The sequence below is a fragment of the Leptodactylus fuscus genome, unplaced genomic scaffold (assembly GCF_031893055.1).
Source record: "Leptodactylus fuscus isolate aLepFus1 unplaced genomic scaffold, aLepFus1.hap2 HAP2_SCAFFOLD_1183, whole genome shotgun sequence".
In the NCBI taxonomy this organism is placed as follows: domain Eukaryota; kingdom Metazoa; phylum Chordata; class Amphibia; order Anura; family Leptodactylidae; genus Leptodactylus; species Leptodactylus fuscus.
The window spans coordinates 14327-20000 of NW_027440015.1; positions in this window are offsets into that span (position 1 = coordinate 14327).

The following is a 5674-nucleotide window of genomic DNA, read 5'->3' on the forward strand; positions in this document are numbered from 1 at the left end:
CGGGGGGGAGGCAGAGCGAGGGCACCGCCCCCCCGGGTTGCGAGACAAGCCTCTTTAGGTCGCGTGGCAAGCCTCGGTTTTCAGGCGGGCGCTTCCCGCCGAGCCAATCGGCACTTTTAGACACTTTTGGGGAAAAAAAAAAGAAAAAGTCAAACTTTGAAAAATAAATAACCAACGAAACACGGACCAATGAGAACCGCTTCCGGCTGGTCGCGGAAGGGAGAGATGATTGGCAGGAGCTGCCCTGCGCGCTAGAATGAGAACTGCGGCCGCTCCGAGCAGAAGGGAAATCCCCCGGGCGGGCCAGGGGAGACGAGCGGCCGCTGGCAGGTACGGCGAGAGGGCGCCGGTGCCGCCATCCCGGGCGAGGCGACGGGCGCCCCCCGCTGAGCCGATCGGCTCTCGGACACTTTGGGGAAAAAAATAAAAAATAAAAAAGGCAAACTTTGAAATAAAACCCCACGAAACACGGACCTCGGTGAGATCCCCCGGGCGGCCGGGGAGAGATGATTGGCAGGAGCTGCCAGGCGCGCAGAAGGGAAGTCCCCCTGTGCGGCCGGGGAGAGATGATTGGCAGCAGGCGGAGGCAGCCGCCAGGCGGACCAGAAGGAGAACTGCGGCCGCTCCGAGCAGAAGGGAAATCCCCCGGCGCGGGCCAGGGGAGACGAGCGGCCGCTGGCAGGTACGGCGAGAGGGCGCCGGTGCCGCCATCCCGGGGGAGGCGACGGGCGCCTCCCGCCGAGCCGATCGGCACTTTTAGACACTTTGGGGGAAAAAGACCGACATTTTAATAAACCCCATACAACACGGACCAGTGAGAACTGCAGCCGGCCGGCCGGCCGGCCGGCCGGCGCAGAAGGGAGGTCCCCCGGGAGGGCCGGGGGAGAGATGATTGGCAGGCGGAGGTAGCTGCCAGGCGCGCGCAGAAGGGAAGTTCCCCCGGGCGGCCGGGGGGAGAGAGAGAGAGAGATGATTGGCAGCCGGCGGAGGTAGCTGCCAGGCGGACCAGAACGAGAACTGCGGCCGCTCGGAGCGGAAGGGGAAGTCTGAGGCGGCAGGCCGGCCCAGGGTTCATGGAGAGAGGGAGAGATTGTCCCAGGCGGCTGGGAAAAAAGCCAGGCCGACCCAGGGCCACCCCAGCCTGGGTAAAGCCAGAGGATAAGTCCCTAGCAGGCGGCAGGCTGCGTTCTGCTAAGTGTCTACCGAGAGGGCACCACTTCCAGGCAACCCAGGGGGCTAAGCCTGAGGCGGCAGGCTGGCCCAGGGTTCCAGGAGAAGAGGGAGAGATCGTCCCAGGCGGCTGGGAAAGCCAGGCCTACCCAGGGCTACCCGAGCCTGGGCACATGCCGGAGGCTAAGTCCCTAGCAGGTGGAAGGCTGCAATCTGCTAAAAATCCACCGGATGGCAACGGAGAGCCGCAGTCCCCGGCTCGTCCACAAGGCGGCGCCAGCACTCGGGTTGCAGGCTGCATTCTGCTAAAAATCCACCGGATGGCAACGGAGAGCCGCTCTCCCCGGCTCGTCCACAAGGCGGCGCCACTTCCAGGCGACCCAGGGGGCTAAGCCTGAGGCGGCAGGCCGGCCCAGGGTTCCAGGAGAGAGAGGGAGAGATCGTCCCAGGCGGCTGGGAAAGCCAGGCCGACCCAGGGCTACCCGAGCCTGGGTAAAGCCAGAGGCTAAGTCCCTAGCAGGTGGCAGGCTGCATGCTGCCAAGTGTCTACCGAGAGGGCACCACTTCCAGGCGACCCAGGGGGCTAAGCCTGAGGCGGCAGGCTGGCCCAGGGTTCCAGGAGAGAGGGAGAGATTGTCCCAGGCGGCTGGGAAAGCCAGGGCTACCCGAGCCTGGGTACATGCCGGAGGCTGAGTCCCTAGCAGGCGGCAGGCTGAATTCTGCTAAGTGTCTACCAGAGGGCGACACTTCCAGGAGACCCAGGGGGCTAAGCCTGAGGCGGCAGGCTGGCCCAGGGTTCCAGGAGAGAGGGAGAGATTGACCCAGGCGGCTGGGAAAGCCAGGCCTACCCAGGGCCACCCGAGCCTGGGTACATGCCGGAGGCTAAGTCCCTAGCAGGTGGAAGGCTGCAATTTGCTATGGAAAGCTGCAATTTGCTAAAAATCCACCGGATGGCAACGGAGAGCGGCTCTCCCCGGCTCGTCCACAAGGCGGCGCCACTTCCAGGCGACCCAGGGGGCTAAGCCTGAGGCGGCAGGCCGGCCCAGGGTTCCAGGAGAGAGGGAGAGATTGTCCCAGGCGGCTGGGAAAGCCAGGCCGACCCAGGGCTACCCGAGCCTGGGTAAAGCCAGAGGCTAAGTCCCTAGCAGGTGGCAGGCTGCATTCTGCTAAGTGTCTACCAAGAGGGCACCACTTCCAGGCAACCCAGGGGGCTAAGCCTGAGGCGGCAGGCTGGCCCAGGGTTCCAGGAGAAGAAGGAGAGATCGTCCCAGGCGGCTGGGAAAGCCAGGCCTACCCAGGGCTACCCGAGCCTGGGTACATGCCGGAGGCTAAGTCCCTAGCAGGTGGAAGGCTGCAATTTGCTATGGAAAGCTGCAATTTGCTAAAAATCCACCGGATGGCAACGGAGAGCGGCTCTCCCCGGCTCGTCCACAAGGCGGCGCCACTTCCAGGCGACCCAGGGGGCTAAGCCTGAGGCGGCAGGCCGGCCCAGGGTTCCAGGAGAGAGGGAGAGATTGTCCCAGGCGGCTGGGAAAGCCAGGCCGACCCAGGGCTACCCGAGCCTGGGTAAAGCCAGAGGCTAAGTCCCTAGCAGGTGGCAGGCTGCATTCTGCTAAGTGTCTACCAAGAGGGCACCACTTCCAGGCGACCCAGGGGGCTAAGCCTGAGGCGGCAGGCTGGCCCAGGGTTCCAGGAGAGAGGGAGAGATTTGTCCCAGGCGGCTGGGAAAGCCAGGCCTACCCAGGGCTACCAGAGCCTGGGTACATGCCGGAGGCTAAGTCCCTAGCAGGTGGAAGGCTGCAATTTGCTATGGAAAGCTGCAATTTGCTAAAAATCCACCGGATGGCAACGGAGAGCGGCTCTCCCCGGCTCGTCCACAAGGCGGCGCCACTTCCAGGCGACCCAGGGGGCTAAGCCTGAGGCGGCAGGCCGGCCCAGGGTTCCAGGACAGAGGGAGAGATCGTCCCAGGCGGCTGGGAAAAGCCAGGCCGACCCAGGGCTGCCGGAGCCTGGGTAATGCCAGAGGCCGAGTCCCTAGCAGGTGGCAGGCTGCTAGCGTCTACCAGAGGGCGAGATCCCGCCTCCCCGAGCGGCCGGGGAGAGAGGATTTGCAGGAGCTGACAGGCGCGCAGAAGGGAAATCCGGAGAGATGATTGGCAGCCGGCGGAGGCAGCCGCCAGGCGGACCGGAAGGAGAACTGCGGCCGCTGGGAGCGGAAGGGAAATCCCCCGGGCGTCCGGGGAGACTAGCGGCCGCGGCAGGCGCGGCGACCCGGCGCCGGTGCCGCCATCCCGGGCGAGGCGACGGGCGCCTCCCCGCCGGCGCGGTTGGCACTTCCGTCGACACTTTGCCAAATTTTCAACTTTCAAAATTCCTCCGGCGGCCGTTTTTCACACCGGGGAGCGGCGTCCTCACGCCGGCGGCGGCGCACCTCGGCCGGCAAAAAGGGGTACCTCCTCGAGTCGGTGTCGGGGGTCCCGCCGTGGAACCGGGCGTCGGACGGCCCCGGAGGAGGCCTCGGAGCGGAAAAGGCACTACCGGAATGAGGTTGAATTTGACGGCCGGATCCGGGCCGGAGTTCCACAAAGTCGGACACTTTGAGTGGTTGGTCTTCATGTAATGGGACAGGTGACACTCTCTCTGTGACCTACTTTTGAACACCCCCGTCAAGAACCGTGTCCGAGACAGCGAGTCCTGTCAATTAGCTTACCAAAAGTCAGAGTACCAGGGGATCGGACACCCGACTCTGACAAAGTCCCAGTGAACTCTGCTCACAGGCCGCCGACGGCGGATCCCCGCGGGGGGGAGGCAGAGCGAGGGCACCGCCCCCCCGGGTTGCGTGACAAGCCTCTTCAGGTCGCGTGGCAAGCCGCAGTTTTCAGGCGGGCGCCTCCCGCCGAGCCGATCGGCACTTAGACGCTTTGGGGGAAAAAAAGGTCAAACGCACAAAAAAAAAACCCCATAAAACACGGACCATAAGAGATCCCCCGGGCGGCCGGGGAGAGATGATTGGCAGGAGCTGACAGGCGCGCAGAAGGGAAATCCCCCGAGCGGCCGCTGGCAGGCACGGCGACCCGGCGCCGGTGCCGCCATCCCGGGCGAGGCGACGGGCGCCCCCCGCTGAGCCGATCGGCTCTTAGACACTTTGGGGAAAAAAAAGACAAACTTTGAAATAAAACCCCACGAAACACGGACCTTAACGAGATCCCCCGGGCGGCCGGGGAGAGATGATTGGCAGGAGCTGCCAGGCGCGCAGAAGGGAAATCCCCCTTGGCGGCCGGGGAGAGATGATTGGCAGGAGCTGACAGGCGCGCAGAAGGGAAATCCCCCGGGCGGCCGGGGAGAGATGATTGGCAGCCGGCGGAGGCAGCCGCCAGGCGGACCAGAAGGAGAACTGCGGCCGCTGGGAGCGGAAGGGAAATCCCCCGGGCGTCCGGGGAGACTAGCGGCCGCTGGCAGGCGCGGCGACCCGGCGCCGGTGCCGCCATCCCGGGCGAGGCGACGGGCGCCTCCCCGCCGGCGCGGTTGGCACTTCCGTCGACACTTTGCCAAATTTTCAACTTTCAAAATTCCTCCGGCGGCCGTTTTTCACACCGGGGAGCGGCGTCCTCACGCCGGCGGCGGCGCACCTCGGCCGGCAAAAAGGGGTACCACCTCGAGTCGGTGTCGGGGGTCCCGCCGTGGAACCGGGCGTCGGACGGCCCCGGAGGAGGCCTCGGAGCGGAAAAGGCACTACCGGAATGAGGTTGAATTTGACGGCCGGATCCGGGCCGGAGTTCCACAAAGTCGGACACTTTGAGTAGTTGGTCTTCATGTAATGGGACAGGTGACACTCTCTCTGTGACATACTTTTGAACACCCCCGTCAAGAACCGTGTCCGAGACAGCGGGTCGTGTCAATTAGCTTACCAAAAGTCGGAGTACCAGGGCCTCGGACATCCGTCTCCGACAAAGTCCCTGCGACCTCAGCTCTCACGCCGCCGATAGTGGATCTCCGCTGGGGGCGAAAAGAGCGAGGACGCGCCGGTTGCGAGACAAGCCCCCTCCGCGTCGCGTGGCAAGCCTCGGACGAGTCACCCGTCACCCGCGGGTCACCCACCGATCGATCTGACGGCCGCCGACCCGGCGGGAAGGGACCCTCGCTCGGCCGGACCTAGGGGGTCCGCGCCGGCTAAGGCGCGGGGTCTTTCCTTCCCTTCAGCTCCGGAGCGGCGTAGCGGAAAAGCTTAAGGCCGGCGCGGCGCCACCCGCCCAGGGCGGGCGCCCGCGGCAGACCCAGGACATCGGCGAGAGAGAGTTTGCCTTCGCCCCGTCCGACCCCCGAGGTGTCAGAAAACCGGGCGTCCCCTACGAACGAAAGGGTTCCTCGCCGAATCCGGGCCGGGCTCCGCGCCCGAGCCCCGGCTCTTCGGGAGGCCCGACGCCCGAGAGCACAGGTTGACCTCCGCACCTCCGTAAGACCCGAACCGGCGCCCGCCGGAACGGAAGATCACCCCCGCCACCCG